General features: G+C 42.4%; 1 long non-coding RNA gene across 6 annotated transcripts in view; it reads left to right on the top strand.

Moving 5' to 3' along the window:
- LOC142052632 (uncharacterized) overlaps positions 1-24,321 on the top strand; it is a 70,766-nt gene that overhangs the window by 13,496 nt on the left and 32,949 nt on the right. The window contains exon 3 of one of the 6 annotated variants that reach the window (XR_012658918.1): positions 8,098-8,170. The exons of the other annotated variants lie outside the window; for them this stretch is intronic. This is a non-coding gene — a long non-coding RNA (uncharacterized LOC142052632). The remainder of the gene's footprint in view (positions 1-8,097; positions 8,171-24,321) is intronic. 6 annotated transcript variants of the gene reach the window in all.

Below are 24,321 nucleotides of genomic sequence, written 5' to 3'. Positions count from 1 at the left end.
TTGGTGCACAAGACCAATATTTAGAAGACAATCATTACTGGCTATGGCTCAGCAAATCTTATATTTTACCAGGCTGATGTGTACCAACAGGTAGAGGACTCAGAGGACAATCTTCACCTTGTGTTGGATTTTGCTGTATTGTAAGTCAGCCCAGTGGAAGTACACTTACAGCCTTGTAAGCAGAACAGAGTCTATGGCATCACAACAAGGAGATGTAAGGACGTAAAAGGTGACAAAAAGGATGTAAAAAGTTTAGAGGTATAAGTTTCCCCATAATTTCAGTTATTTTCTTTCTAAAAAGAAATTTTAGATACTTTTCTAAATTTCTGTCTGTCATAGACCACAGTTTCAGCTGAGGTAGACATGCTCTTGTCCATGAACAAGCACAGGGATGTGGGGAGATCAACATTTCAGGTTTAAATTTTGGAAAGTGGTCTAATTTCTCAAAAATAAAACAAAAACTTCAGAACTACCAGTGGAAAATATTGGTTTTCTTCTTACAAAAATCATACTGGTTTTAGGGAGGTCATCCATAATATTGGTAAGCTGCCACCCATGGCAGACAAAAAAATTAATTTTCCATACAATAAGGAGAATTTCCAGCCTTAGTGCTAGTGTATGAATGTTAGCTTGGTAGAAAAGAAATTAAAACTATAAATTACTTCCTGATAAAGTGACCTGCCATGGAAGTTAAGTCTTTATAATTTAATTTAATATTTATAAGGATTATTCATTACTTCTTCATGATCAAACCTTCTGTGTATTCCTACGTGTCTGTGCTTAAGAAATGGGAGTCTGAAATACATAATAAAGATGATTTTTCTATAATTTCCTCCAACACCTGGGAAAACCATGCTCAGGAAAGCTGGAATTGTTTCATGTTTCTCTAGAAGGCATCTACAAAGCCATGTTCTCCACTTCTTAAAAAGTATCAGTTCCCAGTTGTCCTTCTGAACTATCTTCACTGAACCAGATTCAAACCAAATTTGACATCTGCTGTATACAACTTGAAACATTTTTCCTATCAGTGTGGCATTTCAGCTGGAGTTTTCCAAAAGACATTAACATTTATTTCATTCTTTTCTCAAATTATCCCAGTGGCTAATTTTCTTTTTATTTCCAATACCTGGGTTGGCAGGATCTTGCCTGTAGGACAGTAAGTTTGGCCTTAGTGTCCAAGCAACTTTAAAATGACAGTATTTCTAGACAATTAATTTCTGAAATGCATACCACTTCCTGAAAGATCAAATATCCACAGAGGTAAATTTATTATTTTTACCTGATAGACTTTGGATGTTTTCAAAAATAATCTAAGAGCTACTGAGATCTCCTTTATTCCATCTTATATATATTTAATTTGTTCCATTATATACATTTCAGTTCTCTCTTCAGAGGCATGCAAGAGCCAGTCCTTTAATAACTGATTTTTAAAGAATGTGTAATGATGAACGGCCTAAAGAAGAGGACAACAACTGAAGGCTGTAACAGGGTTTGCACAGGTCTTGCAGTCCAGCATTTGTTAGAACCACTTTTTACTTCGGGGTTACGTGAACTATGAATACAGCAAATTCTTTGGCAAAGGGAAAGCAGGATAAACTAGAATGAGATCTTTCTAAAGCTGATGACTTTTCTTTATTGGATCACTGATTTCTTATGTGAGGAAGATGTGTTTGTTCCAGAGTACCTGCCATTCCTCAATGCATTTGCACACTACATGGAGAAGCGCACGTCAAACTGGAGCAGGTGCACATTTGCACAAGTATTGTGAAGCCATAACTGGGCAAGCAAAGGGGATCAGTATGAGACCTTGTTAAAAGGAGAAAAAATGAATGTGAAGGGAACATTTTCTCTGGGATCTGTTTTGCTTTGTGGAGGCAGCTGTTCCCCAAACCTATTATCCTGCCTTTAACGTGGCTGGGTTGCAAGTTGACTTTCCATCATGCAAAGTTTGGGTGAATGTTTCCCTGATGGTCAGAAACTTTTTCTTGCTTCAAAATCCTTTTCTGCGTACATCTTTAGGCTTCAAAGCAAAATCCTTATGGATGACTGTGGCTTTAGCTGTAACTTGTAACTGTTGTTGTTGGAGGAACAGTGAGAGATCTGAACACAAGTCCTACTTAGAAATAAGTACTACTCAGAAATTCAGTCACCTCCTGATCCAGCTTACCGGACTAATTGAGGTGGCCTTGACAGGTAAATCAAACAGAATGGTCAGGCTTTTTAGCTAAGCTTGAAACTCATGTATTTGACTTTAAGAAGAGCAGGGCTGTATGCTTTTTTGTCTTACACACATGTAGTTTGCTTAATTGTTGCCCATAAGCCATTATCAGTAATTGGCATTAGTGTATCAGTTTCAGTATATCAACCAAAAATAATAAAATATTCGTTTACCCTTGGGAAAACAAAGCAGAACCATTAATATAAAACATGGTTTGCTTCATTTACTGTGTGCAGTTCCTGTCTCATGGAACATTTGTTTCTTAGCATTTCATGCCCTACTCAGCAGGTTAATCACATGAGACCTCACTGGCACTGCAGAAATCATAGGGCTTTCTAACTTTGTATTTATTATATGTTCAATACCTGAAAGATGGTAAAAAACATGGAAAATGGACTCCACTGAGTAAGGCACATGAAGGGGAGATGGCCAATTCAGAGAAAACTTGCAGACACATCACACACTTTCAGGAAACTAATAAAAAACCTTCATAGCCAAGGGAAGGGAAAAAAAAACAACCCACCCCAAACAAATCAAAAGCAATGGCCCAGAAATGTTAAAGCAGACAGTGCTTTTCCTGGAAGTTAACTATTTAGTGCTGTTACCTTCACTGAAATGCTGTTTTCTTTCTGGTGTACCACTCAGATGTCAGATAATTGAACGGGATGACATAAAAGAATGTATTTGGGTTTATCCCAGACTCAGTATCCAGCATTTCTGGAGGTTTCCTGAAGTTGGCTCTCTTCTTAGGAAAGTTTATTTTTCAGATGTCCTTATCTCAAAAGATAAGGACCCAGCTGGGACTAAAAGTAGAAAAGCAAAATGCTGTCAGAAAAAATTACTCTGATAGTATTTTAAAATCACAGAGCGCAGTTAAATCTTTAAAGGAAGATTGCTTTGGAAAAGTATAGCCTCCATTTGCAACCTGAAGATGTCCAATTAAAAGTGCTTTCCAGCTAGCACCGCAGTTCATGGTACAGTTCCGTAATTATATTAATTAGGAAAGATTTTTCTTTATGCTGACATGAGGTGAAGTGGAACAGAAAAATATAGAATATTCTTTCACAAAAAAACCAAAAACCAAACCAAAATTAAATGATCCAAGCCTATATAGTCACAGCTGGCCTTCTACTTGTGTTTCTGAGAAGAAGGGAAAGCCAACCCTGCAAAGGCTGGTCCAGGAAGCACCTCACTAAAAACACCTGCATAGCTCAGTCTAACAATCCTGCCACTGAAGTTGCATCTGAAAAGACAGCTGCATCCAAATCACCACCCAAACAATTTTTGAATTGCATCAGAGTAACAATTTCCATGGCATTGTACATTTCAGCCAAGTACCAATGCCTCCTACATTACTGGACAAAAAATTGTTGAACCTACTTGCACCTGCAGAGTGGTCCAGCTGATAGCTGGGGTGTTAAAGGATACTGTGCTTTATGTGATTAATGAAAGAGGCTGAGGTTATTAATACTGTGGAAAATATTCTGTTACATAATGAACATATACGAAAATTTCTTTTTTTTTTTTTCAAAGGGAGTCCATGTAATCCAACAAGCACGTAGGGAGCTAATACCAGGAAGAGGTGGGCATTACCTCTGAAGGGAAGAGGAGAGGTGCACTGCTGGTGTGCAGAGAGGAGAGCTTGTAGCTTCAAGGGTGGTGGTAGCTGGTCGATGTGGCAGCTGTGTTGGGGCTACCTTTTGATATGAGTAGTCTTGTCGGGTTATGCATGTCCTATTGCAGGCAGAGGATGCTTGGCATGCTTTACCTTGGTTTGTGTGCTTGAACCATTCCAAATATGCACTTCATAGATTTTTCATTACATTTTTGAAAGCTCATTAAATTGACCAAAAGATATTAGAAAATACTATGATCTGATTGTTTTCATACCTTGCTCAGCTTGAGATATTTACTCCATATTTGATCTGATACAGCACTTAATGAGGAAACAAAAGTACAGGCTGCTTTGAATTAGTCACTAAAGTATGGACAAATTTAAAGAAAGAAGCTATCATTTGGTCAAATCAGCTTGTCCAGTACCAATTGGAAGGCCTCTGAGGGATCCCCAGAAGCAAAGGGAGAAAAAGGTTTGACATAATAGAAGGCTTATCTTTTCATGTTGAGTTAAGAACTCCAGCTGTGCAGATTAAGTATTATGTAAAAACCAGAATGAACTAGTTTTTCACATTGACTGGATTTTGGGCTGTAAAAATTGATCAAGTAATTCACTGAAAAAGCATGCAGAGTGTATGCAGAAATAGCCTTACTTCTGTTGGGTGAGTAAAACAGAAAAAAAGTGGAAGCTCTAAGAAGGGAAAATTGTCCAGCCCACATACTGGGGAAAGTTTAGAAAACAAACACATCTTCAGTCAGAATTTCTAGTGCTGTATGAATAAGCCCACTGCAATAACTAGAAAGTGTGACTTGAAACTATGAATGGGACTACATTTGGAAAGGAACAACACAAAATCAAACTAAACTTTTCACCCATTCTGGTGATTTGTAGTTTTGTAATGGCATTTGAATCCTGGAGTTTTCCTAAAGCCTTCCAGTGCCTCCAAACCACGACAGGACTTGTTCTTTTTGATGAATCTGGTTAAAATGCAAATTGTGCAGCTGAGCAGTGAGAGGACCAAGCCTTGCTCTGTCTCACTGAGGTTTGGACCCTTGCTGGATGGCACTGAGGTCCTCAAGCCCTGTCACTGCTCCAGACTCTTCATCTGCTGATTGAACTTAAAATACAAATGCAGAAACTGGGAGCAAAGGATAGCCTCTAGGACTCTGCCTTCCTGTACTGATGGCTTGGCAGTACAGCTGGTGGTACCAGTACTGGCGAGGAGTAGCAAGGCGTAGTTCACACTTTCCTCTTACTGGCAGGGCTGGCTGCAGCAGCTCCCACAGCTGACAGTGGATCTAAATTGAAAACAACCCTTCTTTTCCATGGAAAAATGCAGCTTCCTGCTGGCCAAAACAGTTTGTAAGTTTTTACCAAATCCTACATGTACTTCTGGCCAAAAAACAAAACCAAAACCAACCCAAACATTTTAAACTGGGATTTCAAAAGTAGAATGTTTTTATTTTCTTCAGTTCTGAATTACAAATTCTTACACTTTTTTCCTCTGAATTTTTAGAAGCAGACACCTCCATTCCTTTTTCTCCTCAAATATAGCACTCTAGCACTTTGTTCTGGGGAAAAAATAAAAACTTTTCTTCTCCCCCCAATATTTTTTCATCTTCTGGGTTCTTTTGATGAAAGAACATCAATTTTTTTTTTGGTGGCAACCACCAATTATTTCCCCAAACCTGTTATTGTACTTTACTCAAATGGAAAAAAGAAAAAAAATCCATCATTGGGTTTTCTTCCAAAATAACTTCTTAACAACTTATTCACTAATTGTGGAGAGCAAGGCTGGGAGTCAATTCATTGTTGAAAAAGGCACTCAGTGAGGGAGAAGAGCTCTTGATGAAAACAGGTTTTTTTTTTCAAGTTCCTATTGACTAACAGCTTCTGATGGTGAATATTTGAAAACCTGACTTCATGCTTCGGAGCAGACATATTTGTCAACATTGTCACTGGTACCTGCAAGTGTGTTTTGTACAGGCTCAACAGACTGTATTACTTGGCATGAATGGCTGTATTTTTCTTTAGAGCTCACTTTAGAGACGCTGAATTTACAGTGTCAGTGAGGGAGGAGAGGAGGGCTTCTTGCACAGCAGGTCTTCCAGTCCTATGAAACAAACTACCTTCAGCTCTGGAAATATCTACAATAAGAAGCAGCAATGATGTGGGAATAAGGTCCACATCTGCTTGCACTCAGCATTTAACCCACCCTGAGGCAGGCAGGAACATATCTACTCACTGCCCGCAAAGCCACATCCCTGCATCTGACCTTAGACAAGTGCTTGTTCTTGGACATCCCCATCACGACTTCATTGCTGTCTTGCCCTAATTTCCTTATTTTCTCTCCCTAAAATTAAGTGCTTCCTTTTTCTACCTTGTGTTAACAGATTTGTTTAAGTCATACAGCTTCATGTGTTGCATCTGACATGAAAGGGCTGGATGTTGGTTAGGGCGTCTTTGTGCCAGTTTAACAGAAATAAAGAACATACAGTAACACAATTCTATTGTCCTCAGCAAAAGACAACTGGATTGCTAAGCAGCAGCATTTGATCTGGTGCCACCAGTTCGCAGATCCTGCCAGCAAACACTCAGCAAAAGCCTTTGTTCTAGTTTTTAGAAAGAAATTAAGGCAGCCTGCTAAAAAATCATAAAAAAGTAAATGAATAACCAACTAAGTCACCACAAGTTCCTAAGTCTGTGATTTTATCTCAGAAAAAGCTGGCAATGGTTCTGTGCCTATTTTATTTTACAAAAGGAGTTTGGAATAAAAAACTACCTTGGAACTTGCACAGTCAGTTTTTGCAGGAAGCAAACTTTCAGTGAAATTTTGTTCAACCTGTTTCTGCACATGCATTTTGTGCTAGTGACATGACAGCAACTGCAAATCATAGGCAAACTGAGCCCATAATGCTACTCTGCCCTTACGCTTTGCTCTCCCATCCCAATGCTGGCCTGATGGTCAGGGCTAGCAAATTGACTGTGACTAATTTTAATCTGCAGGATCAGGGTGAAATGTCTACCTGGGCAGAGGAACTCCCGATGATTCGGAAGGGAATTGCAAGAGAGAGGACTGCATATCTGTGTAAATTGAAGGAGATTTCTGCATCTCATTCAATATTTAATTACTTTTATCTTAATTCACTTTTCACAGTTTCATGGTAAAAATGGTTTCACCTAGGAATTCCTACAGTAAGGTGAGCTAAAATTTGTATTAAATGTGCTCCTTTGTGGCCTGTTTCTCTTTTTATTCTAACGACCTCATGTCAGAAAAAATTCATCTTTTTGCTCTTCATCTTCATATTGTATCATTCATGGTGATGAATTTTCTCCATGCTGGTACTCAGTGTTTTGGGCTAAACCCAATTAAAGCACTTCAGTTACTTAAAGTTTACCTACAGAAATAGGCCTGGTTTCCACATCGCTCTGCCCCTGCCCTGACACAACCTTAGCCCTGTGACATTTCTGTACAGTGTAACATTCTCTGTGGAGTGTGGGGCCTCTCTTCCCCACTGATGATCCAGCTCACACAGCTGCCACCTGGCTCCAGATGTGGTGGTGCGTGCCAGCACACATCTGCTCCGCAGCTGGGCTCTTCCTGGATGACCACAGAAGCCCTGCTTGCACTTTGCTTATCTGAGCAGTGGGACCTTGTTGTGATTTGTTCCCGAATGGGACAAAGGTATTTCAATAAAGCTCTCCCACAAAAGCTGTATGGAATGGTAGCAAACTCCCTAAGAACAAAAGAAAAGTCAAACCCATCAAAACCAATAGTTATTCATCAAATCAACCAAAATCAGGCAGAAATGAATCCTGGGAGCTTTCAACAGGAGAATTTTTTTTTAGAAGCCATGAAAGCTACAGCAGTGCTGCAGCTACTTTGATCTGTAAGTTACACCATGTGTGGTTGTTATCAACATTGACTGAGGAATAACTCTTCCAATTAGAGTTCGCACCTCTTGCAACCGTTTATAATCAGTTTCCTCACTAGTAACTCCACCTGTAACCAGATAATGTGCGTTTATGATCCGTCGTGGTTAGGTATGTACAAAAACCAGACCCTGAGCCAACATGTACACACGTGTCGGGTGTCAGTGGTTGGGGCAGAGGAATAGGTTTGAGGAAACCACTTTAAAATCTTCCCGTGTCATAGGAAGGCCAACGCCAGATGTGGTGGGCAAAAGCCCGTACCTTTCAACACCATCAATGTTTTAATAGTCCACAGCTTGTCTGCTTAATCGTTCTGCTTCCTCCCCAAAAGGTTAGTGATGCTGCAGATGTGGAAGAAGAAGAGTGAATGTGAAGTTCTGGAAGCAGCTTCATGAAAAATTAAGGTCAGGTAGCCTCTTACAAATTAGGACTCTCCTGCATGTAGTCTGCTTCTCTTCACAGTTATATTATATAAATCAGCAGTCACAGCAACAGAAATACTCCTAGGAGAACAGGAATGTTAGAAAGAATTTGGAGAACTATCACGTCTATGAGACTCCATACCAGTACTGAAAGTGGTCAGTAGGTACTGACTGGGTTCTGAGCTTTCCATGTAACATATTACTGAAGACTTTTAAAGTAAAATGGTAATTTCTCTAAAAGTGAACATGAATTCCTAAGAGAAGAGAGTCTTACACATGAAAAGTTCCCTGGAAAATACAGCAGGAAAATGATACGTGGGATGACAGTACTAAAAAGGAGGAAAAAGTCTGTTTACCGTAACTTTAGGTGGTGAGAACAAATAAGTGAACACAGATTACCAAGTATCTGTAATCTGGATGTGAACACGAAAGAGCGCAGCCAGAAGCAAACTTGTTGCTGAGTTCTGGTAGTTTATTCCTGCCGCTGTCTCCCTGCCTGAAGTTTTAGGAATGAGACTTGCAATTTGTACTTGTGCTCATTACTTGTGACTAATGAGAGCACAAAAAGAGGTTTGGCATCCTTCCCTGGGTGGTGACCACTCAGGCTGTGAGAGAAATTAATTATCAAGGGCAATTTGTGTCAGCTCATAAATACTACTGCTGCAGAAGAATTCATAGCTGGAAGAAGACAGACTGTCATCTCTGATGACTGTTTTTGACAAAGTTTTCCTTACAAACTTGATATCATGGCAATTGCTTTTTATGATAAATGAAAGTGACCATTTAGCACTGTGCTAATAAATGTGTCCTAAGACACATGTGTCAGGCTTGGCTGTTATCTTCTGTTACAGATAATGGAAGATGGGGCAAACATACAGCCCTAAGAAGCATGAGCCTGACTCATCATTGTGCTTCTGCTTTTACAGAGCAGACTCTGGAAGATGGCCAGGGCATATCAAAACTATCAGAGATTAGCTTTAGCTTCAACAGGAGTTCGTGCCTGTACAGCCAAGAGCTCCCTGAGGAGAAGGGCCATGGGCAACCAGGCTTAGGAAGGCAAAAATGAAAGGGAAAGGAGTGGAGGGACTTAATTAGGGAACCATGAAAACCCAGCACATGGGAATCTGAACACAGAGGGGTAGCTGAAGCCACGCATTACCCAGTGGGCCGAAAGCTCAGCCCAGTGACCGCCGTCTTGTTTGCAGGTCCAGTCTTTGCACCAACAGGGCAGGTTTACTTGGTGGAGGGTGTTTAGCGTGCTTCCTTCCCCTTCCACCTCCTTGTCACCTGGCATGAGATTCACCTGCAAATAATGCATGCCATGAGTGACCCTGCCAGCTCAGGGCCTCAGTCCTAGCTCAGAGCCCACGTTCTCAATGCTGGTGACCCTTGAATGCTCACACTGGTGCCAGCCCGCAGTGGAGAGCTCTCTCAGTGTGGGAAGCTGAAGTGCTAACAGGAGCAGAGGGGGTGCATGTTTTTCATCTGACCTGACAGCTACTGTGAATGCAGTCGGCTCAAACCTTCTCAAATGCTGCAGTGCGGCAGGGTGTATCGGGTCTTGTCCTATGTGGTGGCATGTTCCTGTTAAAAGTAGCAAAAGTCTCACCACAGCTGCTTTGAAATCACTGGGGCTTCACCAAGGTTAAGGAACTTGGATGAATGAGCTGCTCCAGGATGGAGGAGTAAGGTTTTGAAAACCACCAAGTGTCACTGAGGGACCAGCTTTGAATTTCTTCTGGTTAATATATACCATGGGGAAATTTTGAAAACTCCAAAACCCTTTATATGCCTTTGAAAAAATGTCCCCTACCAAGGCTAATGCTCAGGAGTGCATGCAAGTTGGAAAGCTGCTGTAACAGCCTCTGTGAGGAAGACTTGCTTTAGCTGATGATCATGGCCTTATTTCCTTCCTGCTCAGATTTGGCTCAAAAAACTGTGCTAACACTCCTAGCAACATGGTGAGAATGGAAAAATATCCCTACCAGCGCTTCTCTTCAATTGGCTCATTATTAACTACATGGCAAGAATATTAGCCATGTTAAAGCACTAATAGTACTTTCTTCTCTTTGTGCTAACTATGAGGTTTGCAGTTTACTATAAACCCATAAAATATTCATTTAGGCTGTAAGAAACTGTAAAGCTTTCCCAGACCATATTAGGTCATCTATTCAGTAAAAATTCTTCAGTAAAAATTCAATAATGTTTCAAGAGGGCTCAAACTGAACATTTTTTTTCCTTTGATCTGAACCATGGTCATCACAGCAATGATGATCTCAGCCACAAATCTGTATGCACATCTGGCCCCAACTTCAGTTGGATTTGAATAATGGGATCCATGCAGGAGGGGTGGTAGAGGTCTGCCCAGCCAACACACGCTCAGTGGGCGTGAAGTGACAAAAACTGTCAGCACTTTCCTTCTTCAAAGGGCCCCAGAACAGTGAATTCTTGACCTGCCTTGGGAGGCTGGGCATTGCTTTGGGCAGGGCTTCCCCCACCCCCACCCCAATATTCAAAATTGTCATTTGGTCTCAGAGTTTCGCCATTGAGGAGGTGAGAAAAATTTGACTTGGGAAGCTCTTGCTTCTCCATCCCTCCTAACCTCTTGATGCTAGGACTTGTCATTTTGGGGCTTTTATTTTGAAATGCATTAGTTTTTAATAAAAATTTAGAAAAGAAAGAAATAAACTAGCAGAGAACTTCTGCATTTAGCTGTTATTCACCACTATTCTCAAAATAGATTTGTCTATATTATAAATAATATAATAAACATTGCATAACATATCATAATGCAATATAATATATGATACAACTTAACATTACATAGCATAACATAATATAAACAATCTATACTGATCATATACATATACATAATATACATAATACAGAATATTATATATATTATATGTCATAGAATATAGATTCATTGAAAAAGAAAACATATACATAATATAGAATATATTTTATGTAAAATTTCTTCCCCCTCCCAATTTTTGAAGAACTGGTGATAACTAAAGTAAAAATAATAGCATGAATGTACTTTCCAGGTGTGGAGGTATGGTGTGAACACTGTTTTGTAAATGTGAGCTGTGTGCATCAGGAACAAAGTATCTCAAACAACTCACTTTAAAAAGTGACCAGTGATTTTGCTGCCTCATTTTTAAGAAGCCTTGAAAATGTTGCACTTTTGCCATGAAAAAAGTTGTTTTAAGTTCCTCTTAGATTGACCCACTAGGAATCAAGACACTCCGTAAGCCTCTAATCACTTTCTAAACTTCAGGCCAAGATCAATTTTGTTCTGATTGAAGAGTTTTTTTTGTAGAACTGCCTTCTTGTGTCTCTGTAGCAAAAGGATTATCCGTGTTAATTAGTCTCTCATATCACAGTGTGGTGGAGTACATAAGGCACTGATGTGCAGTGATTCATGTCCCTGCAAGGCAGGACACAATTACACAGAGATTTCCCTGGAAGTCCTTCTTGGCATAGGGGAAGTTGCTGCTTGTGTTCAAGAAAATATGTTGGGAAACACTTAATCCTCGAGGAATCCCATTGAGATATAGTGAGTCACAATTATGTTGGGAATGTAGTGGAGAAGGGAGACCAGGAGGATATGCCAGAATGGGGGCGGGATTGGCTGCTGTACCTGGAGTAGGGTGCTTTGCGTGAGGTCGCAATGCGTGTTTATGCCGCTCCTGGAAGGACTCCACAGCTGGACTGCGTGCAGAGCCCAAGAAGCTGAAAAGCTGTAATTAAACCCAAGTGAAAATAAATGGACAGTCTATCTGTTAAGAGAGAGGCAGCTGGGCATTCCCCTCCCCTTTGCTGCCAGGGTCACAAGAGATCAGGGCTCTTGTATGAGAACCAAGTTGTAACTGTATGCTGGGACTGTGAGATTTCCCTTTGTGAGCCGCACCCACAGCATGATGCCCCCACTCTATTTTAACAATGCACTTCTTCCCCAGGTGACAGTCCCTGGGATGTGCAACTTTGTCTGCACAAGGCAATGGAGGATCTCAAAGCACAGGAGTAAGACAGGAGCCAGAACAGTTGATCAGCATCCATTTCCCTTCTTCAACACTGTAGCAACTGTGTAACACGATACATGTCTGAGCCTCTTCCCTTGCATTTCCCCTACACTGAGCACCTTCTGCTTTTTTTTTTTCTTTCTCATGTTGCTTTTGTCCAAATGGGAAGCTTCACGTGGATGCCAGAAAGTTAACTTGCACAGTGTAGCTTTCCCCCAAAAGCGTCTTGTAGTTCACCAACAAAACATTGCAATCAGGAAGGTCCTTCTTCCTCAGAAGTGATCACAATAGACTTTGGTTTGGAAATGAGGAGGCATTTTCAAGTCGTGACTCATGGCCACATTTCCCTTTCTACTCAGTACAGGCTCAGGCAGCAAAGACCGTATCTCACCTTGTGCTCCAGAGAATTGCTTTGGAAATCATGGTGGTGAAGTGAGTGAGACTGATCATATAAGAATGCAATCATACTGTAGGATTATTTTGTCATCTTATCTGCCCCCTCTGACTCCTCTTTTGAACGGTCACATAGGGTTTTCACAAACCAATTTATAAACTCAGTTACGGTTGTTATTACAAAAAGTTATATTGGGAACATTTCATCAAAGGTTCTGCCATGGTCCATGGGCACAGTAGCCAAGCTGAATCAAGAGCTATGTTCTTCTTGGCTCACTGTTGTCAATGGTCAATGACATTTGATGACAGGATGTGTAGTAACCTGTAACTTACATCTAATTGATCCGGAAGGATATATGGCACATCTTTCTTCTCTTTTGGGCCTTCAGTTTGAGTAGGATATTAGGAAAAAAAAAAGTGTGAATAGAATTAACATTTTTATTACATATATTAATGGGATGCAGCAATGGAATGAGCATTGTACCTTACAATAATTACATATTTTTTTTTAATAAGAAACAATAAATTTCAAATGATCATGTGGAAGAATAAAGGAGTTAACCTGTCGACTGGACCCATCCCATAGAGAAGTCTGCTGCCTCCCTGGGGCAAGGATAAGAGACATTACCAGGAAGCTCCCTAGGCTCGTAAAAGGATCCAATTATTATCCACTAGTGGTTGTTCAGGTTGGCAGTGATGAGGTAGCTGAGAGAGGTGCAAAGACAATCAAAAGGGACTTTAGAGAACTGGGGCAATTACTTGAAGGATCAGGAGCGCAGGTAGTGTTCTCCTCCATCCCATCAGTAGCCGGGAGACATACAGAAAGGAAGTCCCATCTCATTAACACGTGGCTCAGAGGCTGATGCCAGTGGTGGAATTTTGGTTTTTTTTGATCATGGGGCAGTTTACATGGCACCGGGCCTGCTGGAGACAGATGGGGTTCACCTGTCGCAAAGGTGGAAAAGGATTCTGGCTCAGGAGTTAGCAGGCCTCATTGAGAGAGCTTTAAACTAGATACAAAGGGGGAAGAGGATAAAACCAGGCTTGCTAGGGATGAGCCTGGGGGTGGCATGCCTGTGTTGGAGATGAGACCCATAGATCAACTGAAGTGCATTTACACCAATGCACGCAGCATGCGCAATAAACAGGAGGAGCTGGAAGCCATTGCGTGCCAGGGAAACTATGATGTGGTCGCCATCATGGAAACATGGTGGGTTGACTCACAAAACTGGAGCGCTGTAATGGATGGCTACAAGCTCTTTAATAAGGACAGGCAAGGAAGGAGAGGTGGAGGGGTAGCCTTGTATGTTAGAGAGTGTTTTGACTGTCTAGAACTCAACGACGGTAATGATAAGGTTGGGTGCTTATGGGTAAGGATCAGGGGGAAGGCCAATAAGGCAGACATCCAGGTGGGAGTCTGTTATAGACCACCCAGCCAGGATGAGGAGACAGATGAAGTACTCTACAAGCAGTTGGCTGAAGTCTCACAATCTCTAGCCCTTGTTCTCATGGGAGACTTCAACTTACCAGATATCTGCTGGAAATACAACACAGCAGAGAGAAAGCAGTCTCAGAGGTTCCTGGAGTGTGTGGGAGAGAACTTCCTGACACAGCTGGTAAGCGAACCAACCAGGGGAGGTGCGCCGCTGGACCTGCTGTTTATGAACAGAGAAGGCCTGGTGGGTGATGTGGTGGTTGGAGGCTGTCTTGGGCTCAGCGACCATGACATGATAGAGTCCTCGATTCTTGGAGAAGTAAGTAAGAGGGTCAGCAAAACCGCTACCCTGAACTTCAGAAGGGCAGACTTTGGATTGTTAAGGCGTCTGGTTAACAGAGTCCCTTGGGAGGCAGTCCTGAAGGGCCAAAGGAGTCCAGAAAGGCTGGATGTTATTAAAGAAGGAAGTCTCAAAGGCACAGGAGCAGGCCATCCCCATGTGCCATAAGTCAAGCAGGTGGGGGAGAAGACCGGCTTGGCTGAATAGTGAGATTTGGCTGGAACTCAAGAAAAAAAGGAGAGCTTACCACCTTTGGAAGAAGGGGCAGGTGACTCAGGAGGACTACAAGGATGTTGTGAGGTCATGCAGGGAAAAGATTAGGAAGGTGAAGGCCCAGCTGGAACTTAAACTGGCCACTACCATTAAAGATAACGAAAAATGTTTTTATAAATACATCAGTGACAAAAGGAGGGCCAGGGAGAATCTCCCTCCTTTGTTGGATGTGGAAGGTAACCTTGCCATGGAAGATGAGGAGAAGGCGGAGGTACTTAATGCTTTCTTTGCCTCAGTCTTTAATAGTCAGTCTGGTCATCCTCGGGGTTGTCAGGCCCCTGTGCTGGGAGACGGAGAGAGTATGCAGAATTAAGTCCCAGTTGCTGAAGAGGTGGCAGTCACCGACCTGCTCCTTCACCTGGATGTTCACAAGTCTGTCGGGCCGGATGGGATCCACCTGAGGATACTGAGGGAGCTGGCAGAGGAGCTCGCCAAGCCACCCTCCATCATTTATGAACAGTCTTGGTCAACTGGGGAGGTCCCAGATGACTGGAAATGAGCGAATGTGATGCCCCTCTACAAGAAGGGTCGGAAGGAGGATCCAGGGAACTACAGGCCTGTCAGCCTGACCTTGGTGCTGGGAAAGGTCATGGAGCAGATCATCCTGAATGCCAATAAGCAGCATGTGCAGGACAATCAGGGGACTGGGCTCACCCAGCATGGGTTTATGAAAGGGAGGGCCTGCCTCACTAACCTGGTCTCCTTCTATGATAAGGTGACATGCTTAGGGGATGAGGGGAAGGCTGTAGACATTGTCTACTTGGACTTTAGTAAGGCCTTTGACACTATCTCCCACATAATTCTCCTGGAGAAGTTGGCTGCTCACGGCTTGGACAAATGCACTCTGCGCTGTGTTAAAAACTGGCTGGATGGCCAAGCCCAGAGAGTGGTGGTGAATGGAGTCAAATCCAGTTGGCGGCCAGTCATGAGTGGTGTTCCCCAGGGCTCAGTGTTGGGGCCGGTCCTGTTCAATATCTTCATTGATGATCTGGATGAGGGGATTTAGTGCACCCTCACTAAGTTTGCAGATGACACCAAGCTGGGTGGAAATGTCGATCTGCTGGAGGGCAGGAAGGCCCTACAGAGGGACCTAGACAGGCTGGATCATTGGGCTGGGCCAATGGTATGAGATTCAACAAGGCCAAGTGCCGGGTCCTGCACTTGGGTCACAACAACCCCATGCAAAGCTACAGGCTTGGGGAGGAGTGGCTGGAGAGCTGCCTGGAGGAAAAGGACCTGGGGGTGTTGGTTGACAGTCAGCTGAACCTGACCCAGCAGTGTGCTCAGGCGGCCAAGAAGGCCAACAGCATCCTGGCTTGTATCAGGGATAGTGTGGCCAGCAGGAGCAGGGAGGTGATAGTGCCCCTGTACTCGGCACTGGTGAGGCCGCACCTCGAGTACTGTGTTCAGTTTTGGGCCCCTCACTACAAGAAGGACACCAAGGTGCTGGAGCGTGTCCAAAGAAGGGCAACAAAGTTGGTGAAGGGTCTAGAGAACAAGTCTGATGAGGAGCGGCTGAGGGAGCTGGGTTTGTTTAGCCTGGAGAAGAAGAGGCTGAGGGGAGACCTTATCGCTCTCTACAACTACCTGAAAGGAGGTTGTAGCGAAGCAGGGGTTGGTCTCTTCTCCCTAGTAACAAGCGAGAGGATGAGAGGAAATGGCCTCAAGCTGTGCCACAGGAGGTTTTTGTTGGATATTGGGAAAAACTTCTTCACAGAAAGATTTGTCAAACAGTGGAACAGGCTGCACAGGGAGGTGGTTGAATCTCCATCCCTGGAGGTATTTAAAAGAAGGGTAGACGTGGTGCTTGAGGATCTGGTTTAGTGGTGGACTTGGCAGTGATAGGTTAGCAGTTGGACTTGATGATCTTAAGGGTCTTTTCCAACCATAACGATTCTATGATTCTATGATTCTGTCTAGCCACTGGATGGCACAATTGCTCTATTTAACTATTGCAAAACTGGGTTGTTTTTTCTTCAGCTGCAACTGAATAAACAAATTAACCCAGATGCAAGGTAGTTATTTAGAGTGTAATAAACCAAATTAGAAAACCAAAGTCATACACCGAGTAGGAAGTGCAGTTTGTCATTGTTCAATTTATGATGTTCTGCAAATACTACTACTTTAATAGATCAACAAAAAACAACTATTTGAGCAATTGTCACAACACTGAGCTTTGCTTTCCCTCCTGCTTATGCAGCTCCACTGTCTTCAAATACATGAAAAAAAGGAAAAAAGATAAAAGGGCTAAAAATGTAGAAGTATAAATGTCTAACAGACTGAAATTAGGCTTCCTGATCAATTAGTTATTGTTTTAAAAATAAATTACAAATAATAGGTCTAAACATTGATATTATGGAAGTGTCCCTAATTTCCTGGTTGAGTTTTTTGGAACCACATTGTCTGTTTTAAGGCCTCTGTTTCATGTTGTCAAGTGTACTGTAACTACTCGATTTTTTTTTCCTGCTGACATCTTTGGATCCACACCTTTATTCCTCCCTTGAGGAAAAGTTGGGAAGATTTCTGTAAGTCATAGTGCTGAAGGCTATGACGTATGATGTTTGCCTCCAGTGAGATATGTTACTAGTTATCTAAGTAGTAGTTCAAGGAAAAAACAGTCATATAAGGCTGACATTCAACCTTGGTAGTACAGTAATAATACACAGCAACAGCGGCAGCGTCGTTTTGATAGGACTTACTGACAGCATATTGCTCATATGGGACCTCTTCTCCCCAGCTCCGTTTTCAGCTGTGATTTTGACAGTTTTTTTCTTGGGGACATATGAACCCAGTGACAGCTGCAAAGTGGGTGGGCACTATTGTTTGCCCAAAACAACCACAGAAAAAACCTTAAGAACTGCTGATTTAACTTCTATTGTGGTTTTCTAAAAAACAAGAATAAAAAAAAAAGCAGGACAATGAGAAATTTGCACGATCACATAATTTTTCAGTTGGCCGCTTGCCTTTAATAACTTCTGAAAGATGACAGTGGCCTATAGTTCTTAAATGCAGAAATTTATCCCAGGTTGGGGATACAAGACATGGAAACAGCAGTGTCCCCTTATCCTTCTGAAAGCTGGCTGTTTGTGGCCTGCACACCAGCCTGCCAATTGGTGCACGCATTGCTTCAACCAAATGAACAGGGACATGAGAGAGGGTGCCGGGGTTATCAGGGAAAGATGGGGAGGCTTCTGGTGGATGGAGAAGAACCAGACTTCATCGGATCCATGACTCATGCTTTTTAAACTTGTTTTAAAGTCTGAAAGGCACAATCAGATGCCTAGTTTCAGACGCACATCAAAAAAAGAGGAAATAAATAAGTAATGATACCTGTGAAGGCTGTAGAAGCACAAAGCCACGATGGAAAGGCTGAGAGTAGCTCCAAGGTTTGCATGTGGAAACAGTGGCATGTGGCCAGTTCCAAATCCCAGGGACACCACTCTTGCAGCAAAGCAAATTCTTTAATAGGCATAATTCAAAAACAGAAGAATAAACAGTATTTGTATGAATAGCTGACCAATTCATGTGTGGAGGAGGGATCCCCTTGATAGGCAAAAGGATTAGTACCCCTGAGACCTAAAACCACTGGATGAAACAAACAAACAAAAAGCCTGTACTTAATATTACCAAAGACTCCTACACAAACCCGAGGCATAAGCATAAGGGAAGAGCTCGCTTTTCTGTAAGGAGTCCTGGCACACCACCAGTCTCTAGCGCATGTGTTGGCTCTCCTATAGAAAGCATATGAAGTAGGGATCCTAATTCTTTCTCCTCAGACCGTTCAAAATGCAGAAAAAGAGGCAAGAGGAGTATGACAGACTAACAGAGAGGGCAGCGGCTGACTTGTGTGGGCGCTGCTGCTGCTGAGCAGGGGGACCGTGGCAATGGGGTGCTGGTCACGGTGCCCAGATCCTGAGCTGGGGCTGGGATTCCCCTGTGGGCTCCTCCTGAGCTGGCCCTTGCTGGCCCCAGGTCCCTGGCACTGCTATGCTGCTTTCATCCCCCTCCTGGTTTATAAACCAACTGCTACAGAAAGTGGGGAGGAAAGCATGATGGTCAGAGAGGTCCAACTGGTGGGGTTTTGTCTGGGTGGGTCCTATACCCAGCCCTCTACCCTCTTGCCCCTCCCCGCTGCTCGGCACACACCTGTGCCCATCTGTGAGGTCCCACCCAAATGATGGAGAGTGAGTTCCCACCCTGTTGCTCTGGGGTGCCCATCAAATGTTCCCAAACCAATGCTCCTCCTGACCACAGCATCCTAAATGGATCATCCTGACTTGGATGGAAGTCTGGGGCAGGGACTGTCTTTTTGTCTGGGGCTAGTGTTGCCCATAGCACAACAGGTGAGTAACCAGGATCTTGGCTGCTCCTGCAGTTTGACTAATAGCACCACTTTCATAGGAGTTAAGGGTACATGTGGAGTTACTTGGACCTACTGAATCCACAGGCAAAATCAGCAGTTTTTCTGATGTCTCTGAAACTAAATCTTTGTGGATAAAAGCCTTCCATTCTGCACATGCAGTGCTTATTTCTCATAAAGGATTTAAAGCAACTGTCAGGAGAATGGAGCCCATGGAATAAATATACCATAGGCCCTAATTTATTCTCAGAGCTTTACTGATGCCGCAGCCCACAAACAGCAACAGATCCCTTCGTGTGAATTAAAGTTTATATTAGATTACAACCATCTGTTTACAGTGCATAGCTTTGAGGCCTGATTCATCATGGCATAACTCCAGTTTTATAAACTGCGTTTAGAGTAACATTAGAATGATGCTTGGATGAATCCGGCTTTTTAATGTTTTAATAGTTTGTTTTTTTGTTAACTACCAGAGTTATTACCTGTTGAAAAAGTAACAGCTGAATGTAACCCTCATGGCCATGAGTCCACTAGAAGAAATGCACTGCAGGTCTCCTACTGCTGCCTAAGAAAAGGGCTGTGACTACGGACTAAGAATTGGAATATGTTACAAAATGGAAGTGTTGGGCAATAAATTTGGGATAGTTAATATTTTTTGTGGTGTGTTAATCTGTCATGCAATGACTTAAATATGTGGTAGTTTTGTGGGATGTAAATACGGCATCCATAATAGTTTATGAGTCCATCTGTACTGGCAAGCTGGTGTCTTTCATGTTTTGCTCTGAAGCCATGTTCTTCTGGTCACCCAAACAGCACATGTCCACCTGAAACAAGCCAAACGGCTTCCCAGGAGGGGCGACAGCCTTACTCAAGGCACACAGCTGTCGCCTTTCCTGCAATGTCAAAATTACAGATCTGTGCTACACAGTTTACATGTGCACAACCCATACGTCCTGGGTGGAGGCACAAAGGGTTCTTCTGACACTGATGACAAAACAGTGCAAAGGAAACCAGTATGAGCTGCCCTTAAGGTGGTTACCTTCCTGGGTTGCAACACTGAGTTTCTTGTAAACCTGATGAAAGCACAGTGTTACTGACATAAGAGGTCTTGCCCTTGCAGACCGCGCCCAAGGAAGTATACATTGATCCATTAGCCAGGAATACTTGCAAAGAGACCAAGTTTTGTCAGAAGTAGCTGTTGCACTCATGCTCGAAAATGTGAGAAAATATAAGACAGTAAGGTGATGTCATGTGTTCCTATAAATATATAGCCCATAAAGTAACTGAAAGCAGGTCTGGTTTATCTTAAACATTGCAAAGTTAATTGCAACTCTATTTTTTGTTAGTTTCAATCCCTACAGGTATATACCATATTATATCTTACATTTTAAGGGAGATTAAATGAATATGCATTGGTTTAGAATTTATGTTAAAGAATGTTCTACCGGAGCTATAGAATTACATCCTTTACAAATCAAGCTAATAATGCATGTTTTTGGAAAATATTCGGTTTTGTCTTTATCTAGGACTTCTACCATTATCCTTGTTTGTTAAACAAGCTAAAAAGCAGTCTCAAAACATCAGAGAAGGCACAGAGGCAAAAGTTAAGTTAAACTCAAAGCTACTTTTCTTTAGTCTCATTCTTGACATTTTTATTGCATCAAATGGGAAATTAACACCAGATTGAGGAATCTTTTTTTTTTTTTTTTAAATATCAACATTAATGCAGTTTCACTTTGGACTGTCAGTCAGTCAATTGTCTGAGAGGAAAAGAAAACCATTAATAAAAATATACATCTATCTAGTGTCTTCCTCTTTTTTCCCCTATGAAATCAATCTACCTTTTTGCTGTAGTATCCGAGTGCCTTCCTAAGGTTATTATGAGTGGCATTACAGTTTGACTTGTTTATAGAATCTGTTATATTCCTCTGTTTAATATTTAAAATAACTTGGAGCCTGCAATTTGATCCTGAAATGCAATAAAATATTTGACAGTGGATTAAGCTTTCTCATAATCATGCTTTTCCCTGCCAATCTCTATTTTTTTCATGAACTGTCAGTCAGCAGTTAAGGGCTTAAGTCTCTCCCTCAGTAATAACCATCCCTGCAGTTGTTTTCACCTCAAAAATTTATGTGAGGAGTTTTCCCCTTAGGATCCCAATTTAATAAGAAAAATGTTACTGCTGCATCCCAATAGTTTAGGCAATATTATGCCCAGAGGGGAAAAAAACAAACAAAAAAACCCCCAAAACATTTCTGTATGACTTTGAGCAACATAAATACCCATTTAATGGTTTGTACTGCATCAGTTCAAGGTTTTTGCATAGAAAAATTCAACTGCTTTTTCCTAGTCTGTTCAGTGCTTGTCAATAATGACTTGTGGCCATACAACCCTGGGATACAATCTCCTAATATCTTAATAGGGTCCTGTCTGCTTTGTGCCTCAATGAGAAATCTCCAGGGAAAGTGAAGGTTTGGGAGGAGGTGGCCCTCGGTTCCCTGTCCCTGGCAGAGTAGTGGGGAGGATGCTGAGGAGACATGAACCAAGCACTTGTTGCCAGCACTGAGGTGCCTTGCTCTCTGCTCAGATGCCGACTGTTAAAGCTGGCATGTCACTGATATTTCATCTGCTGGTGTTGCAATCTCTCTAGTTAAATTCTTGCAGCAATTCAGCCAGGAGAGCCTTTCTTTATAGCACTCTCTCCTCAAGTGCAGCAGTGTTAGGCTGTGTTAGGCAGCTGTGGTGTTTCAAGATGAACATGGCTGAGCTCAGCCCACGGAGACAGTCACATCTTAGGACAAGCCTGACACAAGCTTCGTTGTTGTTATTCCACTGAAGACAGAACACGGCTTAACAGTAAGCTAACAAGAGTAAATTTTAACTTAGAGTTTGTAATTACACTTCAGGATCTTCTGGGCTGAAAATGTTGCAGTTGTAAATAAGATGTTGTTGTAGTGTAAAAGCAGTCTGTACTGCATTCCCTTCTGCACTGCAGAGCAGAGACACTTGCTTGTTAGGCCTGAGGGAAGTGACGAGATGCTCAAAGATGGGATACAGCATCTGTCCCCACTCACCAGGACTTCCCGGTGCACCTTGTGAAGGGCCACCTGAGTAAAGAATGGCCATGTGAGTGTGTAATCTCATCCCCTCCTCTCCCTGCCCTCTGCCTCCAAAGGCAAATCAGACCTGATTTCTCACCCACTGCAAACACTGAGGCAGCAGACAAGGCCAGGACTAGTTCAGAACTGTCATGAGGTTCAATTTTCAAGTTTTTATAGTCATATGTGAATAATTTTGCATAATCACTTATGCATATCTAGGAAAAGGGCATAGATATCAGCGGTGTATATTTTATAATATTTTATCTTGTTAGCTCTACGGATGCAGTCTGTACCTGGCCTTGGATGCTCTAGTGAGAATAGATCTCATGCACATTCAAGGCTTTCCTTGGGAAAGTCATAGGAACTATCCTGTCTGTAGAGCCAGCCATGACAAGATAAGGCCTCAGCACATTTTTTCCTGTGTTGTTATTTTCTTATGCCGTGTGGGAGACTCCACTTCTGCCCAATGTTGACACTTTACAGAAAATGTTCTACTCTGGTATTCCGTGCTTTGCTGACGTACGGTGGATGTCAGTCTGTTGTGAAGTTTCTTGTACATGTGCGATATATCTCTTCTAAATTACCCATAAATTAACAGTGCCCTTCACAATATTTCTAAATTGCAGTGAACCAGGTTATGGTTTGTCACTTCGTGGACATGGATGATATTACCCTGGTGTGATGGACAAACTTCAGCTTCATGTGGGAAAGGGGAAGATTGTGAGAAGGGACACTTTCCACAGGAAATGTGAGAATGGATCACATGAGGAACATTTGGCACTTCTCTGACATCATATATATTGGACAAACTTTTCAAACCCTACTCATGAGTGGGAAGAGAGCATGAATTACGGAACAATTGCGTAATATTTGGTCTAATATTGCTCTGTGACACTTTTGGCCTGAAGCCATCTTGTGAATTTGTATTTCTGATTACCTGTGGTCTTTCTCAAGAAATCTAACCAGATTTCAAAGATGTTCCCACTAAACTGAACTCTATAACTGTAGCAATAGGAATGACAACAGAACCTTTGGAAAGGAAAAAGATTAATACTGCAAGAAAAAAAAATGTAGGAAAAAAGCTTTTTAGGAGGCTACTGACCGTGGGCCAAACCGTGCCCTTAGCTATGTATATGCTATTCCCACTGAAGCTAAGGGGATTTCTATATGCCTCAGAGCAGAATATGGTCCCTTGCTTTAGATGGCAAAACTCTTCCATGGCCAGATGAGAAATACACATTCAAAAATCAACATATGCTATAAATTTCACTGTATTAAGTTTCTTTATATAGCTATGTCTTCCTGTCTGCTTTGTAAAGCAGTCTGAAAATCACAGCTTTTCCCTCCAAGCAGATTCTTAGTAAACCGCTTACCACTTTCATACAGCAAGCCTCTTGAAGTAAATGCAGGTAATACAGAAGGGAACAATGTCTTCTTCGGAGTTAACCAGGTTCCACATTTATCACAGTCTCACAGACCTATTTGAGTTGGAAGGGATCTTGCTGGGTCTCTAGTCCAACCTCCTGCTCAAATGAGAGTCAACACTGCATCAGACTGGTTTGCTCAGGACTTTGTCCAGCTGGGTTTTGAAAACACTGAACGACAGAGACCCCACAGCTTCTCCAGACGACCTCTTCCAATGCTTAATTGCCCTCAGAATGAACATTTTTCCTTATATTCAGTCTCAATCTCCTTTTTCAACTTATGTCCATTATCTTGCCATAGACCTTGGTGAAAAGGCTGGCTCCATCTTCTTGATAACCTCCCCATAGGTCCTGGCAGGCTGCTCTTTGGTGCCCCGAAGCCATCTCTCCTCCAGGCTGAACAAACCTAGCTCTCTTGGCCTCTTCTCTCTGGGCATGTGCTGCAACTTGCTGCAACCATCTTGGTGGCCCTCCACTGAGCTTGCTCAAGGTTCTCAATGTCTTTCTTGTACTGAGACCCCAAAAGTTGATGCAATATCTAGACGTGGTCTAATAAGTGCTAAGTAAAGGGGAACAATCGCTTCCATCATTCCACTTGCTACGCTTCTGTTAATACAGCTGAGGTTGCTGTTGTCTTGCTTTGGTGCCAGGGCTCCCCGCTGTCTCACATTCAGCTTGTGTTCACCAGGACTCCCAGATCCTTTCCAGCAGATGCTCCCCAACCAGGCAGACCCTGGCCTGGATTGGTGCAAGAGGTTAGTCTGTTCCAGGTGCAGGACTT

The sequence above is a fragment of the Phalacrocorax aristotelis genome, chromosome 2, assembly GCF_949628215.1.
Source record: "Phalacrocorax aristotelis chromosome 2, bGulAri2.1, whole genome shotgun sequence".
NCBI lineage: Eukaryota > Metazoa > Chordata > Aves > Suliformes > Phalacrocoracidae > Phalacrocorax > Phalacrocorax aristotelis.
Note: the sequence above shows the minus strand (reverse complement) of the source record. Positions and strands in the feature narration are given on the sequence as shown.